Here is a 25,216-nt window from a genome sequence, read left to right as displayed (position 1 = left end):
CTCTGCCCACCGGGGCTCACTGGGGATCATCCAGCACGGATCCTCCCATGGGGGATGGAGCTGGAGCAGCGCACGGAGCTCTTCCCACACTGGGGCACTCGCAGGGCTGCCCTTCGTGGTGCCTCTGCTGGTTTGGGGTCAAGGTTGAGCTGTGTGATGAGCTCTTCCCACAACTGGGACACTCGTAGGGCCTGGGACATCACCAGGAGTGGGGCTGGGATGTGCCCTGGTGCTTGGGACATCACCAGGAGCGGGGCTGGGATGTGCTCTGGTGCCTGGGACATCACCAGGAGTGGGGCTGGCTCTGATGCTCTCCAGTGCCTGGGACATGACAAGGGGCGCTGCTGGCTGGGGTTTGTTTGGTGCCTGTGCAATCCCAAGGGCAGTGTCACAGCGGGGCAGCTCTCAGTGTCCCCAGCAGGTCACAGTGTCCAGGGCAGCCCGTGCCAGCGGTCACTGCGCACACAGGGCAGGCTGGGCTGGACAGGGGACGGGGCAGAAACGCTGCCCCGGGACTGGGGTCTCCCCCTGCCTCTGGGGCCCAGCCCCTGCTGGGAGTGCCTTGGGCAGGGCACGGGGCTGCTGCTGGGCCAGGGGGACAGGCCGTGCCCCCTGTCCCCTGCTGCTGGGCCAGGGTGTTATGGACAAATTCAATTGGGGAGGCTAATTTTAGATAAATCAATTAACAAGAATTTATTAAGCAAACGGTATTAAGCAAAATAACAGGTCTGGGTGGCCAGGGAGCCTCTGCTCTGCCACGGCGCACCTTCCCTATTTGACATTTTTGTTTTTATAGTCCCTTTTTTTTTCCGGCTGACGTATTTTCTCTCTATGCACTCTGTACCCGTGCAATTGGTTGCTAGGGGGTCTTTTTTTCTGCCCTTGGTGGTCGTAGGAATGAATGCTCCTCATCTTCCTTGCAGATTGTCCTTGGCCTAAAAGTTAACTTGTATATAATTACACAGTCTTCTATGCTAGTTGCATTCCCTACTCAGTTCAAATTCTCATATCCTTTAACGCTCATTTTGATGAACAAAGACCTTTTTATTTATTACAATGTCCCCTTTTCCTCTTTACCAATTTGTTCATTAAAATGCTTAAACTCTTGGTAGTTTAAGAACAGGGTTTCATCTACTTCTAAGTCCCTGGGCAATGTTTCCTACCTATCTCTATTAAGCATTAGATGAGCTGCCTCTAGTCTTCCTTTTACAATGTCTATGATTTTATTAAAAATGTAAGGTTTGAAAGTTAAACTTAGTAACAACAATATTACGGGATCTGCAATCCCCCTTATACAGAATTCTCCTTGAGTGCCATACCCCGGAGTTTTGCACCCCTCAGGGTACCATGAGGTATTTAAACATTTATCTTGATGGGTGACTGCCCAGGCGGTTGCTATGGTTTCACAGCCCCAATCCTCACACAGACATTCCACAGGATAATGACAATATCCCCTCCCAGGATTGGAACTAGGACACCAATAGGTAGCCTGGAGTTCAGGTTTACTCCATCCCCAGATAGAGTTTATCAAGTCTTTGTTAGTAACAAAAAAATGGGAGCTACAGTGGTGGCATTATGCTTAACAACTTTCCCTTGGTCTGTTTTGGTCAGAGTCCAATTAAATGGCTGGTGTGCATAGTCCCCTTGACCAGGCCAGGTACAACATATAACTAATATGCACAGAATTTGCAAGCAAGGGTGGAGTCCAAACCGCCCCAGGGTTTGATTATCATTATCTCCCCATTCCCAGTGCTTGTTTTGACATGTTATTGCCGGGCTCACCTTTACCCTTGGGAGATCAGTATCCTTGAGGCAGTTCTTGAAATACTTTGAATTGTCCCAGTCTGAGGGCTCTTTCCTCCACCGCTTCTCATCCCTCTGCCTCGCTCGCCGACTCGGTTGCTCTGAGCCGCGAGGCGCACCATCTTCTCGGAGCAAGGATATTCTTCAGGAGGACCCTTACTCTGTTTTTGTTGCCTCTTTTTGAATGATTCCAAATTTTTATCCTTCACTTGTGATGAGTCACACTGAATCCCAGGTAAAGTTTTCCAGCAATTCCCTTTTATAATTTGGAGTTCATTGGAGTGGAAACAAAAATTTTCAGGCCTAGCTCCCTTAATAAACACCTCCCACCACTCTTGGGATTCTCTTGGCAGGGTCCCGTTCTCTTCTCCAATCCTTAGGACTGACTCTGTCAGTTCTCTTTCTAACTGATAACACCCTTAACAAATACCCCTAGGAGGAGTGCCTCTGTAACTATGGACCCACCACTGTTCCGGCAAATTTTACAAATATGGCATACAAAAGGGTAACAATCACAATCACAATTTGTACAATATACTCTAAAATCATTAGTTATAGGATATCCATAGTCCAATATCTCACTCTACCAGCTGGTTCGTACAATTCTTACTGAGTCCACTCAGTCCATTTAAATGTGACCTTAAGATCCCCGGGCTGGCTGGTTATTCTCCAGGGCTCTTCGGCAGCAGCAGGAATCGCTCCCTTTATTCGGCTCGCATGGGTCCACCCCTTCTCGGAGGTTCTGACTGCAGTTTCTGTAGTGAGTAAAACAACATAGGGGGCTTGCCAATTTGGGGTTAGTGAGGTTTCTTTCTAGGTTTCTTATTAACACCTTATCACCTGGATTTATATTGTGGATTGCTAGGTCTAAAGGAGGTTGTTGCACTAGTAACCCAGCTCTTCTAAGCCCTTCCCGAGCCTTCATAAGTTGCATGACATATTGGTTAATTTGTTGATTACTTATTTCAGGGTGATCTATAGGAGAATCCATGTCATAAGGCACCCCATAAAGCATTTCAAATGGAGAAATTCCAATATTGGTTCTGGGCAGAATTCTTATATTTAACAAGGCTAAAGGTAAACATTTTACCCAAGATAACTGTGTTTTATACATCAATTTAGTTAGTTTTTCTTAATTTTCCCATTTACCCTTTTCACTTTACCTGAGCTTTGTGGATGTCAGGGAGTATGATATTGCCACTTTGTTCCTAGAGCTGTAACTACTTCTTTGATTATTTTGAAGGCAAAGTGCGGCCCTCTGTCAGAGTCTATTACTTCTGCTAGTCTGTAGCAAGGGATTATCTCTTCTAATAGTATTTTTACTACTGTTTGTGTAGTTGCCCTGGAGGTAGGGAATGTCCCTACAAAGTGAGTCAAGTGATCTATTATCACCAATAAGTGTTTATACCTTCCTACTTTAGGCAAATCAATAAAATCGATTTGAATGTGGGAAAACAGTCTATGTGCCAATTCCCGTCTTCCCCCATTTCCCAAACCACTCAGGATTTCTCACACCTGGGTCTACTCCTGGGTCAGGGGTCTCTTCAGCCCCTCTAGAAATCTCAGCCCTCGTTCTAGAGAGACTGCAGACTGTGTAGAGAAAGTTACCAGATTAAACACCAGGAAGATGGTCTCTTTAACAGTCAGGGGAAACGGAACATTCTCTAATAGGGAGCTAAGAGATTCTGAGGAGAAGAAGGAAAGCAACGGCTGAAAAGCCTCATCCCCTGCTTCCCCTCTAACAAACTGGCTGCACAAGCAGGACCATGAGCCATGCATTCCTGGAACAGACTTCAGCACCTTCATAAACCCCCTGGATGCCACCACACCCTAGCACAGCCTGATGGATATTCTGGTCAGTGCCCTTCTACTGCAAAAACTACGTATTAGGGACAATACCAGAGCTATTCCTGGATAAAAAAATAAACATAGAGACCATAGAGGGATTAAGATCTCAAAAAAAACCCTAGGGACCAGGAACACATACAGGCCTCCGCTCTAAAAGACACTATGAATTCAAACAACAAAGCCAGTAACTGCTCCATACTAACACAAAGTAATTGGAACCAAAATATGATTAGAACGTTTTTGGTTTTTTTTTCATTCTCTCCAGCCACGAGATGGGCAGCAAAATATTTGTCCTAGTTTGGGGCAAATTTGGGAGAAAAACCTCTGGAAGGAGCCCCCAGAAAACAAACCCCCATGGCCCCTCCCCACCCACCTGATTCGGGAAGAATTTTCTCTGAGAGAAGTGGAAAATAACCTGTTTATTTAACAAACAAAACCCTTCCCAGCACTAAAAAAATTAACAACACCAGGTGACAACCGAATTCTTTCACCACTCTGCAGAGATGACAAATCCAGAAAGTCTCTCCTGGGAGTGGTCGCCCGGGTCTGGGCGCTGGGGATTGCTCTGGGCACTGGGGATGGCTGCTGCAGATCACAGAGCGCAGGCTCTCGGTGCTCCTTGGTGTTTAGAGGGTCCCAGTCCAGAGCAGGTTGGAGTGACATTCAGGAAAGGGAAAGGGAAAGGGAAAGGGAAAGGGAAAGGGAAAGGGAAAGGGAAAGGGAAAGGGAAAGGGAAAGGGAAAGGGAAAGGGAAAGGGAAAGGGAAAGGGAAAGGGAAAGGAAAAGGGAAAGGGAAAGGGAAAGGGAAAAGAAACAGTCCAGGGAAAGAATTGGACTGCTTAGCTAAATTAATTTAAAATGCAAAGGCAAAAGGAAAAGCAAGCAAAAAAGCAAAGCAAAGCAAGCAAAAGCCAGCAAGCAAAAGAAAGCAAGTCAGTCAACACTGGCCTCTTCTAGACAGCAGACCATGGGGGCAGGTGAGCCGTCCGATAACAAGGCAAAACAAACCTTCACTTTCTGAGTCAGTTCTGAGAGCACAGAACAGAATATCAAACATAAACAGAACACACGATTGGAGATACAAACACCATAATGTCACCCTTGGACATTCCACCCCTTACCTCCATATCTTCAACATCATGTAAAAACTCCATCAAGTAAAAACTTCCATCTTTCACTTACTCATACACATTTCCTTCTATTTCACTTGCTCAAACCTTTGAGCCTTACACATTTCCTTCTGTCTCATGTCTGTGTGTTTTCGTGTACAGACACTGGCAGTAAAATCCAGCAAATAGTGATATTTGCACGAGTCTCACCCCACAGTCAGATCCCCCTGAGGTACACATCGTGTTGCTCCATCTCTCTGCATTATCCACCATGTACAACCTGGTCCCTGAGCAAAGACAATCCCACAAATGGGTTTGTCTGTACTTGAGGCAGAATTGATCCACACTGATTTCCCTAACAAACCTCTGACATGTGCCACTGGGACTTTATCTCCATCTACTATATTCAGGGGCTCAGACTGGGCAGGACCTGCTCAATTGGTGGAACCTCGGCTGTTAACTAACCAGGTGGCCTTTGCTAAATGCTGCTCCCAATTTTTGAAAGAACCCCCACCCAAAGCTTTTAAGGTTGTTTTTAACAGTCCATTGTACCTCTCCACTTTGCCTGCAGCTGGTGCATGGTTTGGGATGTGGTACGCCCACTCAATGCCATGTTCCCTAGCCCAGGTGTTGATAAGGCTGTTCTTGAAATGAGTCCCATGGTCTGACTCAATCCTCTCAGGGGTACCATGCCTCCAAAGGACCTGCTTCTCAAGGCCCAGGATGGTGTTACGGGCTATAGCATGAGACACAGGGTAGCTTTCCAACCATCCAGTGGTGGCTTCTACCATGGTCAGCACGTAGCGCTTGCCTTGGCGTGTCTGGGGCAGTGTGATGTAGTCAATCTGCCAGGCCTCCCCATACTTGTACTTGGACCACCGCCCACCATACCACAGGGGCTTCACTCTCATGGCCTGTTTGATGGCAGCGCACGTCTCACAGTCATGGATCACCTGAGAAACACTGTCCATGGTTAGAGCCACCCCTCAGTCTTGTGCCCACTTGTAGGTGGCATCTCTGCCCTGATGACCTGAGGTATCATGGGCCCATCGAGCCAGGGACAACTCCCCCTTACGGTGCCAGTCTAAGTCTATCTTTGACACCTCTATTGCTGCTGCCTGATCTACCTGCTCATTGTTTTGGTGGTGCTCATTAGCCCGACTTTTGGGGACATGGGTGTTGGAGGGATGCCGCGGGAGACAAGACTCATGATATCATGATCATCAAGTCTCAGTTTATTGTGACAGATTACACAGTTTATATATGTTCGTTAATTAGCTCATACATATTGCAAAAGCCAAGCTCATGATTGGTTGCTATGTGACTTGTACTATTATCTTAAAAGTATCTTTGTGGTCGATACATGCCTGTCCAGCTGGCCTTGCAGTTAGAACAGCTTAGTACTCCTTTGTTCTTCTCTATCTACTTCTACATACCAAGCAGTTTCAATATCCTGCTTTCTGCACACCATCTACTCTTCAGGGCCATACGAATTTTGCAGCAGTCACGTAGCCCTCCCTATTTGGACTAATTTTACAATATCATGTCCCTTGTCGTTCAACCATTCCTCTGTCAGGCTCTCTTCATCTCCCCCGTTTTCCTTTTGTACAAGAAGGTGTGCATTCAGCATTTTCTGCAAAAGCTGCTGCATCAAGCCTTGCAAGCAAGTAAACACACAGGGCAAAACAAGCAAAAGCATCACAATTATGCTTAGAACTATTATGCCGTATTTTATAATGTCTCTTAACTATGGTCCGATCTCTAATCCTTTTAGCTATCTTTTTAAACCTAATCTATCCTCTACCTTTAACTGTTGAGTTAGCTTGGTCAATTTTCGTATTTGGTTGTGGATGGATGTAGAGTGATCAGATAAGTTCATACAGCACATTCCTTCAAATTCTTCATAACTATGACCTTGGGCTAGAAGAAGTAAATTAGTGGCAGCTGCTCTGTTTTGTAGAACTGCATGACAGATACTACCTATATTTGTGGCAAGCTCACTTAACATTTTAGATGGAATATTAATTTATTTTTCTGTCCAGTAGGCTAGGATTTTTAATTGTGTGAGAGCTTGCACTGAAGCAACTCGTGGGGTGAAAAATGAGGTTAGTATTACAGAAGTGCACCCCACTTCATATTTCTCATATTTTTGATTGTTCTGTTTAACATGAAAGGAACAAACTTAATTCTAAATACAAACTATATTTATGATAAACTTAATGTTATGCTTCTGATTATCTAATTGATTGTCCCTCTTTTTCTTTTACCATTGAAAAGCAATGGTAAAATGAACAGAAAAATCACAGGCATTACTAAAACTCATTAAAACTTAGTAAAAAAATCTATAACATAATTAAAAACACACTTATGAAAAAACCCAAAGTCTACAATCTTCTGTGGGTGAAACACAAATCTTTGCACAATCCACTTTTGCTGTGCATCCTCTGATTTACTTGTGGAGAGATTAGTGTTCTCTTGAAATTGATAAGTTTAACATTCTTCAATGAAATCTATCCAGATTCTGCACCTGCTAAAACACAAACAAACTCAACACTCCCCACAGGGACTGGAGGGTCCTCTCTCAATTCTGTTTCCTAAAATTTGCATGAAGAAATGGAAATATCAACATCTTTGTTATAAACATGAAAAAACATCAAGAACAAAACAATGCATACACAATTAATATTACATATAAAATCACAGTTACCAAGTGCTACACTATCAAATTGTCATCCCAGAGTCTGAAGCAGCTGATAAACCTTAAAACAACAGAGATCCGGATAAAACATGTCCGGATCATGTTTCTCCAAAACTCCTTTTGAGGCTCAGCTGCCCTATATGGTCAAATTGTCAAGCCAAAAGGACTTGAATACTTTTTGATGCAGAAAACACCTGGGTCAATCACACCATCCACGTAGAGCCAGAGCTTGGCCAGAGCTCAAACTCTAATTGGAGGATATGTTTTAACACATTATAAAACAAAAGTCCTAGAAATAACAGTTATAAGTAAAAAATCTTATTATTAAAAATGTATCAAACTATTAAATAATTGAACCTGTTTAAAATCTCTTTCAAGACAAAAATTCTCTAAATACAACAAACCCTTTCTTCAGAAATCTGAAAATTTGAAGTCTGAAATTTTGAATTAAAATTTGGACAATGAATTTTTAAAGGAAGATGAATTGCAGCTGCATAAAAGATTGGATAAAGAAAACACATGAGTAGTTAAAAAATCAAAAACACAGGATCCTGAAAAAATATCTTGTAATCAATCACCTAAAGAGACAATAAAACATACAAAAACTGACTGTAAATACTATAACAACACCTTAATACCTTAATACCTTAATAATAATTCTTATCACAAAAATCAGACAACTCACATTTTATGATCAACCTATTAACAAGAAATGTTTAAAATAGTTTAAGACAATCCTTTTAAAGCACTCATATAACATTAGTAACAATCACTACTTATCATTACTTACAAAAACTTAACAATCACTATTTATCGTATTATCTATAAAACTTAAAAATCACTATTACTTATATTATTATCTATAAAAACCCAAAGACAGAGATTACAAACTCAATACTAAAATTCCATCAGATGACATTTTCTCAACTCTTTGTTTTCAGAGACATTTTTGGTAATTAAATCATTACTAACATTTCTATCTTTATACAGTGATTTTTATCTATATCATATTTGAAATAACATTGATTCACATAATGTTCATCCTTCTTGGTATCTTGGAAAACACTCGGTACTGCTGTACTTTTTCATTACGTCTTCTGACTCTTGTAAGAAATTGGGAAGATGCTGTTGAAATTTTTGCTGTAGTGTTGCGATCCCGCCACCGGTGGCGCTGCTGCTCTCGGCGTTGTCGCTGCCATGGCAACCAGGACTGTGCCGCCATCTCCGGCGCCATTGCTGGGCGCTGCGGGGAGATGAGGGGCGGCGCCGCCTCGCTCCCGTCCTTGTTGTGTCACCTTGTGGATGGGAGAAGAGACACCCCCGCCACGGCCGCGCCCCGCCTGCTCCGGCTCCAGCGCGGCTGAGCCCCAGGAACGCCCCTCTCCCCCCTTGCGCTGCTGCTCGGCAGCAAGGAGCCTTCCGTCTCTCGGCTGATGTTCGCTCCGCCCCGGGCTCGCCTCCGGCTCGGTGCTGGCCGTCCCCGCTCTGTCTGGCCCCGCGCCTGCTCCGTTCTACCTGATTCCCGTTCACAAAAAGTGAATTTGGGATCCCATTCCCGTTGCTATAAAGCAATTTGGATCTCAATTTCCAGCACCTCAATGCTACTAGTGTCTATGGGAGGTACAGGCATTTCAGAAGCAGAGATGGGAATGGGAAAATTTGTGAGAACCGGAGGGTTTGGCTCACTGGAGAGAAGCGAGGGTTTACATTCCTTATTTTTCTCCAGAGCTGTCCGTATCGCTTCCACTGCCCTCTTTTCTGCCTGACACATTAGCAATTCGTTATCAACCACACTCCAAAGTTTACTCATTTTCTTGTCCGGTTTATCCTCATCTAACACTAATTCCCACAACTTATCCCTATATCTTCTCCATTCTGAAAGTTTATGAACACTATGGGGGTTAACAAAAAAGCCGTAAGACTCAGCATGATGCAATAGTGAAGGGAGATCCTTATCTAAGTCAATCCCCCTAATCTGCCTTTTTCTAAGAGAAGCACTAAATAAATCATATGCTGCTTGCCTTTCCATGATTACATCGGTACCGTTGCTGGCTCCTTCAGGCTTCGGCAGCACGTATCGGCTGAGCTCGCCGCTGCGGTCACTCAGGGTGCGGAGCAGAGCGTTTCGGCTCTTTCGCCGTCCTTCCAGCTGCAGGACCCGAACTCCAACGCAGCACCTCTCTCGCCTTAGGCTCGGATCAGGTCCCTGCTTTCGGGCGCCAGTTGTTAGAGGGAATGCCGCAGGAGACAAGACTCATGATATCATGATCATCAAGTCTCAGTTTATTGTGACAGATTACACAGTTTATATATGTTCGTTAATTAGCTCATACATATTGCAAAAGCCAAGCTCATGATTGGTTGCTATGTGACTTGTACTATTATCTTAAAAGTATCTTTATGATCGATACGTGCCTGTCCAGCTGGCCTTGCAGTTGGAACAGCTTAGTACCCCTTTGTTCTTCTCTATCTACTTCTACATACCAAGCAGTTTCAATATCCTGCTTTCTGCACACCATCTACTCTTCAGGGCCATGCGAACTTTGCAGCAGTCACGTAGCCCTCCCTATTTGGATTAATTTTACAGTGTCGTGTCCCTTGTCATTCAACCATTCCTCTGTCAGGCTCTCTTCATCAGGAGAGTAGCATAAAACAGCTTTAATATTAAGTGACAGCACCACAGAGTTCCTTGGCAAGAGTCACTCTGCTCCTGACTGGACACTTCAGGCACACCAAGGAAACAAAGCAACAACAAAACCAAACAAAATCCAGGCAATCAAACCAAAAATGGGTCAAGAACTGTCCCGGTGTCTGTGTGTCTCTGTGTGTTTGTGTGTGTCTGTGTTTGTGTGTGTCTGTGTGTGTGTGTGTGTGTGTGTGTGTGTGTGTGTGTGTGTGTGACAAAAGGACAGTGAGGGCAAGGATAAAAGGAATACAGCCTAAAAGCTAAACAGAGCTGTGGAATAACACTTAACAATATTCAACTTCGCTTAGAACTTCTATTAAGCTTCACAAATTAGCAAAAGAACAACTCTTAGCAGCATTTAACTTTGCTTACAGCTTGTGACTTTGTCGCTATAAGACACGTGAAAGCACGACGCGAGCCACCTGCTATTTTCAAGGTAAAGCTAAAAGTTTATTCTCTGACTCCAACTTTTATACTTTCCCAAAGGTGACATTGGATTGGAGAGTGAATGGGCCACCTGTCCAAAGACATTGGACAAAGCACTAGTACATCAAGTTTGTCCAGCCCCATAAAAGATTGTAAACAATATGTTGTTGAGTGAAATTGTGTGGGAAGGTTCTCCAACAGAATGGAAACTCAGAAGGCTTTAGAAAATCTTAAGAATCAGGGTGACATGACTTAACCTTACTTACAGGCCTGACTGGCTCAGCTATCCAAGGCAATCAAAGTCCTCAGAGAGCAGCATTTCTGCCACATTTCCCTGATCACAGGCACTCCTGTGTGCACACAGACACAAAGAGTCACTACAAGGCACCTGTGAGAAATTCCCCTGAGCAAAGGGAAATGTTCCCTGTGGAGGCTTTGGCATCTCCCCAGGAAATGAAGGGTTGAGCCTGGAGCAGACAGTGTCTTTGATGAGCTCCAGAGGAGCTGAGCCCAGGGGCTGCTGGCAAAGGCCCTGGCCCAGTGAGCATTTCTCAGCTGGCAGGGCGGCCTGAGAAGGGGAAAGGGGAATGCACCAGACCAGGAACCATGGAACCAAGGGACCATTGTTACACTGTGGGGCCTTGTGAGAAGAAGTGACCATTGGGACACTGTGGGACCATGTCAGATCAAGAGACCATTGGGATACTGTGAGTCCTCATGGATTCATGGACACCACTGACATTGCTGGGCCTCATGGAAGCAAGGGGACCCTAGTGATGCCGTGTGCCTCAGTGGAATGTAGGCATCATTGTGACACTGTGAGGCCCCATCCAACCAAGGCTCCATTGGGACACTGCGAGACCCCACGGAAACAAAGCTCCAGGGTAACACAGAGAGGCTGCCTGTAATCAGTGCTCCATTGTGACACTGTGGAGCCAAAGGAGAGCGTTGTGACACTGCAAAGCCCCATGGTCCATTGGTCCAAAGGTCCATTGTGACATTGCAGGACTCATGGAACAGAGGAGTCACATGACACTGTGGGGCCTGTGGAACCATGGAGAACATTGTGACACTGCAAGGCCTCATGGAATCATTAGGACTGTTATACGTGTGTAGGATAATTCGTGCAAATAAAATTGTCATCTCTTTTATAGCTATGTGCTGTTAAATTATACTCTTATAGGAAGGTTTTAAATCGCACAAGCCAGCAACTGCGATTGCAACACCATGTCAAAGCCACCTGGACAAGAGAGGGAGGACTTTATTTACAAGCGAACGAATGTGGCCAGCCCAGAGAGGGATCATGCATCAAGGTTGTCCGAGAAACAGCCGGATGATAAATTGTCCTGGGTGGGTTGTAAGATATGCTTTTATTCTATTTGCCATCTGTTGGAAGTTGGGCAGGTTTGTTATCTCTCAAGAACAATGGTGTGCTAGAAGAGGTAATGGTTTTTAATGGTCCATTTACTGATTCAGTTCAGGGCTGGTAACGTAACACCATCCCATTGTGAGATGTTCCACCCAGTGGGGGAAGCCAAGCACTCTTTTATTGTATAAAGGGGTAGCTTTTGGGGAGACGAAGCAGCTCTCTCTTTGCGGGATTCCCAGAGAAGCAGCTCCTTCGGCAGGACTCCCAGAGAAGCGGCTGGAGCGCGGTGAGGCAGCGGCAGCGGGGCTCAGAGGCATCCCCGGCGCAGAGGAAGACCGGCCCAACTGCCAGCAGATCTTCAGAGAAAACTATACCCTTTCTAAAGATCACCACTTCAGCTGCATTTCATCAGCCACTGCAAAGGAGCAGCTATCATTTCGACCGGAGTGATACCAACACCCCGAATACTCAGGTTCTGGACTTTTTCACTAGTTTTTTTTGTACCGATTGCATTTGCCTTTTTAAATTCTTATCTGGTTTTCTCCTAGTAAAGAATTGTTACTCCCATTCCCATATATTTGCCTGAGAGCCTTTTAATTTAAAGATCCTGGTAATTCAGAGGGAGGGGGGTTTGCCGTTCTCCATTGCACAGGAGGCTTTGCCCTCTTTCACAGACTCCTGTCTTGTCGAACCAAGACAGATTTTGGCGCATCAATGTGGGGCACGAGGGCATTGAGAGGGAAAAAGTATTAACAGTTCTTAAGTAATTTGGTTTTTTGTTGTGTGTAAAAACATCTTAAGCATCACCTTGTGGTCTAGTTTACCTTGGTTTGGGTGGCATGTGATCATAGCTATACTTTTCCCATTTGCAGACCCCTATCTAAAAATGGGTCCTATAACTAAGGCTACTGTGTCTGTTATCAAGTTTGGCTTCTGGGTTAATTGGGTGAGGAATTCATGGATCTTTAATTTCCTCTGGAAGGCAGGTACATGGATTCATAGCTATCACACACTAACTGTATGTTTTTGGGGTTACTTTAATAACGGTACCTACTGCAAGGAAATAGCACCTGGGGAAACTTTCTCCCAACCTTTTAACCATCTTTTTGGGTCTGCTCCACCAGTTCTCAAAGGGTTAAGATCCTTTCTAAGTGCTAATGATACCATTCAACGGGCGGTGTTGCTGATAGTCCTGTTATATTTAGCACTCAGAGATAAGGGAAGATTAACCTGGATAACTACCCTCACACCTACACCAGAGGCTAGGTATGCTCCTGCAGAACCTGACACTGCCCCAGAGACTCGAGATGCTGCTGCTCCAGAGCCTGACCCTGCCCCACAGTCCACCTCAGAAATGAACCACCCAGATTGGGTGAGGGTTCTGGTTAAGGAGATACAAGAGATGCTGAAGGAGTGCATTTCCCTAGCTGGTGAGAAACCGGCCCTTTGCTTTGAGGAGGGATAGTCTAATAGTACAGCTGTGGAACCCACAGATGTTACAACTGTTCAGGTTCCAGCTGAACCACAAAGGCAGACACGGTCAGCAGCAGTTGCCCCAGTAGAAACAAGGAAGTCTAAGGTGAAAGCAGAGCACCCTGCAGATAGGGACACGAATGGAGGAACCTCACAACCCACAGGGGACCCAGAGATTGCTATCATCACCGAGTCCCTGACGTACGAAAGTCTTCGTAATCTGCATAAAGACATTGTGCGACGAGGGCATGAGGCTTATGCTACCTGGCTACTCCGGGTTTGGGATCTTATGGGTACAGGCGTGCAGCTGGATGGTGGTGAGGCAAGGAACTTGGGACCCTTGACCCAGGACTCGGGTATAAATCAGATTTTTGTAATGGAACCAGGGTCCCTTTCTCTCTGGGAGCGGCTCTTAATGATTGTCAGGGAGAGGTTTGTCCACAGGGAGAGAATGCAGGAGCACCATCATAGAATGCGCTGGAAGACCCTCGAGGAAGGGATCCAACAGCTGAGGGAAGTTCAGTATTGGAGGTACTCTTTGGGAGGGATGGACGACACAATAATAACCCCGACACGGTCAGGTGTACAGGACAAATGCTGTGGAGTCTAGCAAATCTTGGGCCATCTCAATACACCACTTTCATTGCAACAATCAGTGCTGACGCTCACCGGGAGACAGTGGGCTCTGTTGCCAACAAACTTAGGAATTATGAGAGTATGATTAATGGCCCAATGCAGGCTCATATCTCAGCTGTGATTAAGGAGTTTAAAGAGGAGATGAGGGAGGAGATAAGGAACCCGTGAGAGTCACAGGCCCCAGAATCAGTGCCCAACAATCCCCAGCTAGAGAGAGAGGGTGGTTCTTCCTGCGTGACCATGGGGAAGACATGGGGAGGTGGGATGGGAAACCCACTTCTGTCCTGGCAGCACGGGTCCGTCAACTCAAGGAGGGAAACTCTAACTGGGGGAGTTCCAACAAAGTAAAGGTAGCCTCAACCTCCCGTGACCAAGCTTGTGGGTACGATCTGTCAGACCCCCTTGAAGGGACCTCTAGTATGTATGCCCAAGAAAGGAATAATAACCAGTGTTAGAGGGGCCCTGTCTCTAGCCAGGGAGAGGCACGGGAAAACCGGATCTTCTGGACAGTGTGGATCCGATGGCCTGGCACATCAGAGCCACAAAGATATGATGCTTTAGTTGATACTGGTGCACAGTGTACTCTGATACCATCGGGACATGTGGGGGCAGAGCCTGTTTCCATTGCTGGTGTGACAGGGGGATCACAACAATTGACTCTGGTGGAAGCCGAGGTGAGACTGACTGGGAAGGAGTGGAAGAAACATCCTATAGTGACTGGCCCAGATGCTCCGTGTATCCTAGGCATAGACTTCCTCCGGAACGGCTATTACAAAGACCCAAAGGGACTCAGGTGGGCTTTTGGAATAGCCGCTGTAGAGGCAGAAGACATTAAGCAATTGAACACTTTGCCTGGACTGTCAGAAAACCCCTCTGCAGTAGGACTGCTAAGGGTGGAAGAACAACGCGTGCCAATTGCGATCTCGACAGTGCACCGCCAGCAGTATCGGATGGATCGAGATGGCGTGATCTCCACCCACAAAATGATTCGGGAGTTGGAGAGCCAAGGGGTGGTCAGCAAAACCCACTCACCCTTCAACAGCCCCATCTGGCCTGTGTGCAAATCTGAAAAAGAATGGAGATTGACTGTGGACTATCGTGGCTTAAATGAAGTGACTCCGCCACTGAGCGCTGCTGTACCGGATATGCTGGAACTCCAGTACGAGCTGGAGTCCAAGGCAGCAAAGTGGTATGCCACCATTGATATTGCTAATGCATTTTTTTCCATTCTTCTGGCAGCAGAATGCAGGCCTCAGTTTGCTTTCACCTGGAGGGGTGTGCAGTACACCTGGAACCGACTGCCCCAGGTGTGGAAACACAGCCCCACCATCTGCCATGGACTGATCCAGACTGCACTATAAAAGGGTGAGGCTCCAGAACACCTGCAATAGATTGATGACATCATTGTGTGGGGGAGCACAGCGGCAGAAGTGTTTGAGAAAGGTGAGAGGATCATCCAGATACTACTAGAAGCTGGCTTCGCCATCAAGAAGGGCAAAGTCAAGGGACCTGCCCGAGAGATCCAGTTCCTGGGAGTGAAATGGCAGGATGGACGGTGCCAGATTCCCACTGAGGTCATCAACAAGATCACAGCTATGTCCCCACCAACCAGCAAAAAGGAAACACAAGCTTTCCTAGGTGCCATAGGTTTCTGGAGAACGCACATTCCCGAGTATAGCCAGATCGTGAGCCCTCTTTATCTGGTTACCCGAAAGAAGAATGATTTCCACTGGGGCCCTGAGCAGCAACAAGCCTTCACCCAGGTCAAGCAGGAGATCACTCATGCTGTAGCCCTTGGCCCAGTCAGAACGGGACCAGAGGTCAAGAACGTGCTCTACTCTGCAGCCGGGAACCATGGGTTGTCCTGGAGCCTTTGGCAGAAAGTGCCCGGGGAGACTCGAGGCCGACCACTGGGATTCTGGAGCCGAAGTTACAGAGGGTCTAAAGCCAACTACACTCCCACAGAGAAGGAAATCTTGGCTGCCTTTGAAGGAGTCCAAGCCGCCTCGGAGGTAATTGGCACAGAAACACAACTCCTCCTGGCACCCCGACTACCAGTGCTGGGGTGGATGTTTAAAGGAAAGGTTCTTACTACCCACCATGCCACTGACGCCACATGGAGAAAATGGATTGCCCTCATCACTCAGCGTGCCTGTATTGGAAACCTGAATCGCCCTGGGATTTTGGAGATAATTACAAACTGGCCAGAAGGTGAAAACTTTGGTCTCACTGATGATGAGGAGCAGGTACAAGTGGCAAGGGCTGAAGAAGCTCCACCATACAACCAACTACCAGCAGAGGAGTCCTGCTACGCTCTTTTCACTGATGGTTCCTGTCGCATTGTAGGGATGAACCGGAAATGGAAAGCAGCCGTATGGAGCCCCACACGCCAAGTTGCACAAGCTACTGAAGGAGAAGTTGGATCAAGCCAACTCGCTGAACTCAAGGCCGTTCAGCTAGCTCTAGACATTGCTGAAAAGGAGAAGTGGCCAAAGCTCTACCTTTATACTGATTCGTGGATGGTGGCCAATGCTCTGTGGGGCTGGCTGGGAAGGTGGAGGAAGGCCAACTGGCAACGTAGAGGAAAGCCAATCTGGGCTGCTGATATATGGAAAGACATTGCCTCTCGGGTGGAAAAGCTAATGGTGAAAGTCCATCATGTAGATGCCCATGTTCCCAAAAGTTGGGCTAATGAGGAGCACCGAAACAACGAGCAGGTAGATCAGGCAGCAAAAATAGAGGTGTCATAGACTTAGATTGGCATCGTAAGGGGGAGTTGTTCCTGGCTCAATGCCTCAGGTCATCAGGGCAGAGATGCCACCTACAAGTGGGCACGAGACCGAGGGGTGGATCTAACCATGGACAGTGTTTCTCAGGTTATCCATGACTGTGAGACGTGTGCTGCCATCAAACAGGCCAAGAGAGTGAAGCCCCTATGGTATAGTGGGTGGTGGTCCAAGTACAAGTATGGGGAGGCCTGGCAGATTGACTACATCACACTGCCCCAGACACGCCAAGGCAAGCGCTACGTGCTGACCATGGTGGAAGCCACCACTAGATGGCTGGAGACTTTCCCTGTACCTCATGCCACTGCCCGGAACACCATCTTAGGCTTGGAAAAGCAAGTCCTGTGGAGACACGGCACACCTGAGAGAATTGAGTCTGACAACGGCACCCGTTTCAAGAACAGCCTTATCAACACCTGGGCCAGAGAACATGGTATCGAATGGATATGTCATATTCCTTATCATGCTCCAGCTGCCGGCAAAGTTGAACGGTGCAACGGACTCCTTAAGACTACCCTAAAGGCACTTGGTGGGGGAACATTTAGATACTGGGAAATTAACCTGGCAAAAGCAACCTGGATGGTCAACACCCGAGGGTCTGTCAGTCGAGCTGGCCCTGCCCAGTCAGAACCCTTACACACAGTAGATGGAGATAAGGTCCCTGTAGTAGATATGAAAGGTATTTTAGGGAAATCTGTTTAGATTAATCCCACCTCAGGCAAAGGCCAACCCATTCGTGGGGTTGTCTTTGCTCAAGGACCTGGTTACACTTGGTGGGTAATGCAGAAAGATGGTGAGACCCGCTGTGTACCACAGGGAAACTTAGTCTTAAGTGAGAACTGGGTGTAAGATTTCATTGTGTGCAGATGGAAATAGAATAAGGGGTGGATAATGTCCTGGTTTGTAAGATAAGCTTGTATTCTATTTGCCATCTGTTGGAGGTTGGGCAGGTTTGTTATCTCTTCCAAGAACAATGGTTTGCTACGAAGAGGTAATGGTTTGTTAATGGGCCATGGACTGAATCACTGCAGGGCTGGTAACATAACACCATCCCATTGTGAGATGCTCCACCCAGAGGGGGAAGCCAAGCACTCTGTTATTGTATAAAGTGGTACCTTTTGGGGAGACAGAGCAGCTCTCTCTCTTTGAGAGATTCCCAGAGAAGCAGCTCCTTCGGCAAGATTCCCGAGAGAAGCGGCCGGAGCGCGGTGAGGCAGCGGCGGCGGAGCTCGGAGGTGGCCCCCGCGCAGAGGAAGACCAGCCCAACTGCCACCAGATCTTCAGAGAAAACTGTACCATTCTAAAGATCACCATTTCAGCTGCAATTCATCAGCCACTGAAGAGGAGCAGCTGTAATTACAACTGGACTGCTACCAACACCCCGAATCCTCAGAGTGAAAGGTTGTAGAATTTATCACTAGTTTTGTTTGTACCAATTGCATTTGCCTTTTAAAATTGTTCTTTAGTTTCTCCTAGCAAAGAATTCTTACTCCCATTCCCATATCTTTGCCTGAAAGCTTTTAAATTTAAAAATCCTGGAAATTCGGAGGGAAGGGGTTTACCTTCTCCATTGCACAGGAGGCTTTTGCCCTACTTCACAGACTCCTGTCTTGTCCAAACAAGACACACAGACACTGGGACAGTTCTTGACTAATTTTGGGGTTGATTGCCTGGATTATGTTTGGTTTTGTTTTTGCTTTGTTTCCTTGGTGTGCCTGAAGTGTCCAGTCAGGAGCAGAGTGACTCTTGCCAAGGAACTCTGTGGTGCTGTCACTTAATATTAAAGCTGTTTTATGCTACTCCACTGCTAGGATTTCTAAAGTGCTCTCAAGCCCTCCTTCATAAGAGGGTGAAGGAGCCCTGGCCAAGCTCTGGCCCTGGGGGCACAGGGATGCTGCTAGGGGGTCCCTGTCTCCCTTTTCCAACTGTGACGGCCCTGAGCCCCTGTCCCCGTGTCAGGCTCTGGGCTTGATCTCCTCGAACATCCTCAGCGGGAGGCTGCAGCGCCAGGGGCAGGGGGACCCAGAGGGACACGGAATGCCACTGTGCACCAGCAGCTTTGGACTTCTCTGGGAGGAACTGTGAGTGGGAGCTGGCTTGAAGTGACCTCCCCAGTAAGGTCACAGAGCCCTTGAGATGTCACACTGCCTCCTGTGATGTCACAGCCCACCCTGGGATCTCACAAATCCCCCTTGTGATGTCACAGAGCCAGTGCTGCTCTATCACTCTGGGATGTCATACAGTTGCGCTGTGATGGCACAGAAGACTCTGGCATCACAAAGTCAGCCCGTGTCACAATCCTTTAGTGCAAGCGGGAATCATGACAGTTCATTTTCCCCGTCTCAGAATTAGCAGAAGTAGATAGGCTTATCATGAGAAACCGAATGTGATGAACATGTTAGAAATGCAAGGCTCCAAGTTATTAGTTATTATTTTAAAAAAGTTATTAAGAGTACCAAATATAAATTTTGAGAAAAATGAAAAAATGCCACTATAAAAAAAGTCAGCGTGGAGCCAGGGATTGCCACCGGGTGAGACACAGGTTTGACAGCTGCAGCAGAGGGTCCTCTATGCTTCACACCGACCGTCCTGTCTGACCCATTTTTATACGATTTTCCTTGCCTGAGCCAGAGTCCCTTTTCTTCCTTTTTGGAGTGCATGTATTCATGTGGAGTTCTTTTCTCTGTGGCAAGTTGAACAAGACATGTCCGGAGAGTGATGAACACCTGTGTTTGCAGTCCCAGAATTCGGATTTGAGATGTACATCCCTGATGGCTCTGACTATCTCGGTCTCGGATATTTATCGTGTATTTATCGTCCAGGTGTTTCTCGGACAACCTTGATGCATGATCCCTCTCCGGGCTGGCCACTTTCATTTGCTTGTAAATAAAGTCCTCCCTCTCTTGTCCAGGTGGCTTTGACATGGTGTTGCAATCGCTGTTGCTGACTTGTGCGATTTAAAAACTCCCGATAAGAGTATAATTTAACAGCACATAACTATAAATTAGATGACAATTTTTCTTACTGACGTATAACAGTCCTAATGATTCCATGAGGCCTTGCAGTGTCACAATGTTCTCCATGGTTCCACAGGCCCCACAGTGTCATGTGACTCCTCTGTTCCATGAGTCCTGCAATGTCACAATGGACCTTTGGACCAATGGACCATGGGGCTTTGCAGTGTCACAACGCTCTCCTTTGGCTCCACAGGGTCACAATGGAGCACTGATTACAGGCAGCCTCTCTGTGTTACCCTGGAGCTTTGTTTCCGTGGGGTCTCGCAGTGTCCCATTGGAGCCTTGGCTGGATGGGGCCTCACAGTGTCACAATGATGCCTACATTCCACTGAGGCACACTGCGTCACTAGGGTCCCGTTGCTTCCATGAGGCCCAGCAATGTCACAGTGGTGTCCATGAATCCATGAGGACTCACAGTATCCCAATGGTCCCTTGATCTCACATGGTCCCACAGTGTCCCAATGGTCCCTTGATCTCACATGGTCCCACAATGTCCCAATTGTCCCTTGGTCTCACAAAGCCCCACAGTGTCCCAATGGTCACTTCTTCTCACATGGCCCCACAGTGTAACAATGGTCCCTTGGTTCCATGATTCTTGGTCTGGTGCATTCCCCTCTCCCCTTCTCAGGCCGCCCTGCCATCTGAGAAATGCTCACTGGGCCAGGGCCTTGGCCAGCAGCCCCTGGGCTCAGCTCCTCTGGAGCTCATCGCAGACACTGTCTGCTCCAGGCTCAACCCTTCATCCCCTGGGGAGATGCCAAAGCCTCCAAAGGCAACATTTCCCTTTGCCCAGGGGAATTTATCACAGGTGCCTTGTAGTGACTCTCTGTGTCTGTGTGCACACAGGAGTGCCTGTGCTCAGGGAAAGGTGGCACAAATGCTGCTCTCTGAGGGCTTTGATTGCCTTGGATAGCTGAGCCTGTCAGGCCTGGAAGTAAGGTTAAGTCATGTCACCCTGATTCTTAAGATTTTCTAAAACCTTCTGAGTTTACATTCTCTTGGAGAACCTTCCCACACAATTTCTGTCAACAACATATTGTTTACAATCTTTTATGGGGCTGGACAAACTTGATGTACTAGTGGTTTGTCCAATGTCTTTGGACAGGTGGCCCATTCACTCTCCAATCCAATGTCACCGTTGGGAAAGTATAAAAGTTGGAGTCAGAGAATAAACTTTTCTCTTTACCTTGCAAATAGCAGGTGGCTCGCGTTGTGCTTTCACGTGTCTTATAGCAACAAAGTCACAAGCTGTAAGTAAAGTTAAATGCTGCTAAGAGTTGTTCTTTTGCTAATTTGTGAAGCTTAATAGAAGTTATAAGCGAAGTTGAATATTGTTAAGTGTTATTCCACAGCTCTCTTTAGCTTTTAGGCTGTATTCCTTTTATCCTTGCCCTCACTGTCCTTTCGTCACACACACACACACACACACACACAGACACACAAACACACACACACACACACAAACACACAGAGACACACAGACAGCGGGACAGTTCTTGACTCCTTTTTGGTTTGATTGCCTGGATTTTGTTTGGTTTTGTTGTTGCTTTGTTTCCTTGGTGTGCCTGAAGTGTCCAGTCAGGAGCAGAGTGAGTCTTGCCAAGGAACTCTGTGGTGCTGTCAGTTAATATTAAAGCTGTTTTATGCTACTCCCCTGCTGGGGATTTTTAAAGTGCTCTCAAGCCCTCCTTCATAAGAGGGTGAAGGAGCCCTGGCCAAGCTCTGGCCCTGGGGGCACAGGGATGCTGCTAGGGGGTCCCTGTCTCCCTGTTCCAACTGTGACGGCCCTGAGCCCCTGTCCCCGTGTCAGGCTCTGGGCTTGATCTCCTTGAACATCCTCAGCGGGAGGCTGCAGCACCAGGGGCAGGGGGACCCAGAGGGACACGGGATGCCACCGGGCACGAGCAGCTTTGGACTTCTCTGGGAGGAACTGTGAGTGGGAGCTGGCTTGAAGTGACCTCCCCAGTAAGGTCACAGAGCCCCTGAGATGTCACACTGCCTCCTGGGATGTCACAGCCCACCCTGAGATCTCACAAATCCCCCTTGTGATGTCACAGAGCCAGTGCTGCTCTATCATTCTGGGATGCCATACAGTTGCGCTGTGATGGCACAGAAGACTCTGGCATCACAAAGTCAGCCCGTGTCACAATCCTCTAGTGCAAGCGGGAATCATGACAGTTCATTTTCCCCATCTCAGAATTAGCAGAAGTAGATAGGCTTATCATGAGAAACTGAATGTGATGAACATGTTAGAAATGCAAGGCTCCAAGTTATTAATTTTTAATTTAATAAAAGTTATTAAGTGTACCAAATATAAACTTTGAGAAAAATGAAAAAAAGCCACTATAAAAAAAGGCCAATGTGGAGCCCGGGATTGCCACCGGGTGAGACACAGGTTTGACAGCTGCAGCAGAGGGTCCTCTATGCTTCACACCGACCGTCCTGTCTGACCCATTTTTATACGATTTTCCTTGCCTGAGCCAGAGTCCCCTTTCTTCCTTTTCAAAGTGCATGTATTCATGTGGAGTTCTTTTCTCTGTGGCAAGTTGAACAATACGTGTCCGGAGAGTGATGAACACCTGTGTTTGCAGTCCCGGAATTCGGATTTGAGATGTACCTCCCTGATGGCTCTGACTATCTCGGTCTCGGATATTTATCGTGTATTTATCGTCCGGGTGTTTCTCGGACAACCTTGATGCATGATCTGCTTTGGGTTGGCCACTTTCATTTGCTTATAAATGAAGTCCTCCCTCTCTTGTCCAGGTGGCTTTGACATGGTGTTGCAATCGCTGTTGCTGGCTTGTGCGATTTAAAAACTTCTTATAAGAGTATAATTTAACAGCACATAACTATAAAATAGACGACAATTTTATTTGCACGAATTATCCTATAGACATATAACAGTCCTAATGATTCCTTGAGGCCTTGCAGTGTCACAATGTTCTCCATGGTTCCACAGGCCCCACAGTGTCATGTGACTCCTCTGTTCCATGAGTCCTGCAATGTCACAATGGACCTTTGGACCAATGGACCATGGGGCTTTGCAGTGTCACAACGGTCTCCTTTGGCTCCACAGGGTCACAATGGAGCACTGATTACAGGCAGCCTCTCTGTGTTACCCTGGAGCTTTGTTTCCATGGGGTCTCGCAGTGTCCCATTGGAGCCTTGGTTGGATGGGGCCTCACAGTGTCACAATGATGCCTACATTCCACTGAGGCACACGGCGTCACTAGGGTCCCCTTCCTTCCATGAGGCCCAGCAATGTCACAGTGGTGTCCATGAATCCATGAGGACTCACAGTATGCCAATGGTCTCTTGATCTCACATGGTCCCACAGTGTCCCAATGGTCCCTTGGTCTCACAAGAACTCACAGTGTCCCAATGGTCCCTTCTTCTCACATGGCCCCACAGTGTAACAATGGTCCCTTGGTTCCATGGTTCCTGGTCTGGTGCATTCCCCTCTCCCCTTCTCAGGCCGCCCTGCCAGCTGAGAAATGCTCACTGGGCCAGGGCCTTGGCCAGCAGCCCCTGGGCTCAGCTCCTCTGGAGCTCATCACAGACACTGTCTGCTCCAGGCTCAACCCTTCATTTCCTGGGGAGATGCCAAAGCCTCCACAGGGAGCATTTCCCTTTGCTCAGGGGAATTTCTCACAGGTGCCTTGTAGTGACTCTTTGTGTCTGTGTGCACACAGGAGTGCCTGTGCTCAGGGAAATGTGGCAGAAATGCTGCTCTCTGAGGGCTTTGATTGCCTTGGATAGCTGAGCCAGTCAGGCCTGGAAGTAAGGTTAAGTCATGTCACCCTGATTCTTAAGATTTTCTAAAGCCTTCTGAGTTTCCATTTCGTTGGAGAACCTTCCCACACAATTTCACTCAACAACATATTGTTTACAATCTTTTATGGGGCTGGACAAACTTGATGTACTAGTGCTTTGTCCAATGTCTTTGGAGAGGTGGCCCATTCACTCTCCAATCCAATGTCACCTTTGGGAAAGTATAAAAGTTGGAGTCAGAGAATAAACTTTTAGCTTTACCTTGAAAATAGCAGGTGGCTCGCGTCGTGCTTTCACGTGTCTTATAGCGACAAAGTCACAAGATGTAAGCAAAGTTAAATGCTGCTAAGAGTTGTTCTTTTGCTAATTTGTGAAGCTTAATAGAAGTTATAAGCGAAGTTGAATATTGTTAAGTGTTATTCCACAGCTCTCTTTAGCTTTTAGGCTGTATTCCTTTTATCCTTGCCCTCACTGTCCTTTCGTCACACACACACACACACAAACACACAGAGACACACAGACAGCGGGACAGTTCTTGACTCCTTTTTGGTTTGATTGCCTGGATTTTGTTTGGTTTTGTTGTTGCTTTGTTTCCTTGGTGTGCCTGAAGTGTCCAGTCAGGAGCAGAGTGACTCTTGCCAAGGAACTCTGTGGTGCTGTCAGTTAATATTAAAGCTGTTTTATGCTACTCCCCTGCTGGGGATTTTTAAAGTGCTCTCAAGCCCTCCTTCATAAGAGGGTGAAGGAGCCCTGGCCAAGCTCTGGCCCTGGGGGCACAGGGATGCTGCTAGGGGGTCCCTGTCTCCCTGTTCCAACTGTGACGGCCCTGAGCCCCTGTCCCCGTGTCAGGCTCTGGGCTTGATCTCCTTGAACATCCTCAGCGGGAGGCTGCAGCACCAGGGGCAGGGGGACCCAGAGGGACACGGGATGCCACCGGGCACGAGCAGCTTTGGACTTCTCTGGGAGGAACTGTGAGTGGGAGCTGGCTTGAAGTGACCTCCCCAGTAAGGTCACAGAGCCCCTGAGATGTCACACTGCCTCCTGGGATGTCACAGCCCACCCTGAGATCTCACAAATCCCCCTTGTGATGTCACAGAGCCAGTGCTGCTCTATCATTCTGGGATGCCATACAGTTGCGCTGTGATGGCACAGAAGACTCTGGCATCACAAAGTCAGCCCGTGTCACAATCCTCTAGTGCAAGCGGGAATCATGACAGTTCATTTTCCCCATCTCAGAATTAGCAGAAGTAGATAGGCTTATCATGAGAAACTGAATGTGATGAACATGTTAGAAATGCAAGGCTCCAAGTTATTAATTTTTAATTTAATAAAAGTTATTAAGTGTACCAAATATAAACTTTGAGAAAAATGAAAAAAAGCCACTATAAAAAAAGGCCAATGTGGAGCCCGGGATTGCCACCGGGTGAGACACAGGTTTGACAGCTGCAGCAGAGGGTCCTCTATGCTTCACACCGACCGTCCTGTCTGACCCATTTTTATACGATTTTCCTTGCCTGAGCCAGAGTCCCCTTTCTTCCTTTTCAAAGTGCATGTATTCATGTGGAGTTCTTTTCTCTGTGGCAAGTTGAACAAT

This window comes from Lonchura striata, chromosome 37 (assembly GCF_050655825.1).
Source record: "Lonchura striata isolate lonStrDom1 chromosome 37, ASM5065582v1, whole genome shotgun sequence".
NCBI lineage: Eukaryota > Metazoa > Chordata > Aves > Passeriformes > Estrildidae > Lonchura > Lonchura striata.
Note: the sequence above shows the minus strand (reverse complement) of the source record.